Source organism: Colias eurytheme, chromosome 7 (assembly GCF_061535395.1).
Source record: "Colias eurytheme isolate Ceu_HAF_F1 chromosome 7, ilColEury1 Martin Lab GWU primary, whole genome shotgun sequence".
Classification (NCBI taxonomy): Eukaryota; Metazoa; Arthropoda; class Insecta; order Lepidoptera; family Pieridae; genus Colias; species Colias eurytheme.
In genome coordinates, this window is record NC_142986.1 from 5,390,653 (window position 1) to 5,391,168 (window position 516).

Below are 516 nucleotides of genomic sequence, written 5' to 3' on the forward strand. Positions count from 1 at the left end.
GCGCACTCTTTAAACACGAATCGGCAGATAATCTGTCTTCCAATCGAATCCATCAACGTGCTAGTATGTTATAATCACATTCCGATACAGATTTTTATCAGTAGGAGCAATAATTATTCGTGTTAAGTGACGCAACCGTGACGTAGAGATGGACCGTCGTCGGCGCCGAAGTGGTGCGGCTTACGCGCCTCACTGCCGCACGCCTCTGTGGCCCAATGGATAAGGCATCGGCCTCCTAAGCCGAGGATTGTGGGTTCGAGTCCCACCAGAGGTAAATGGTGTATCTTTTTATTACGCATTTTTATTATTTTATGAAAATCTATGACTTTCATTTGTGCGGAAAAGGATAGTTTTTTGGTTAAAATATTTATTCATAAGAGTGATTTTTATTATTTAATAATCGATTAGTATTGAGAGAGATACAATACAACTCTGACATGCGTTTTTTACAAGCATATATGTAAGAGGCACGCAATTGATTTAAAATAATATTCCTTACCAACTGAGATACATATT

The 516-nt window shown here is 39.0% G+C and overlaps 1 non-coding gene across 1 annotated transcript; it reads left to right on the forward strand.

Moving 5' to 3' along the window:
- Positions 1 to 201: 201 nt before the first annotated feature.
- On the forward strand, positions 202 to 274 carry TRNAR-CCU (transfer RNA arginine (anticodon CCU)). Its single transcript has one exon. It is a non-coding gene; the product is annotated as a tRNA-Arg (tRNA).
- Positions 275 to 516: the final 242 nt, after the last annotated feature.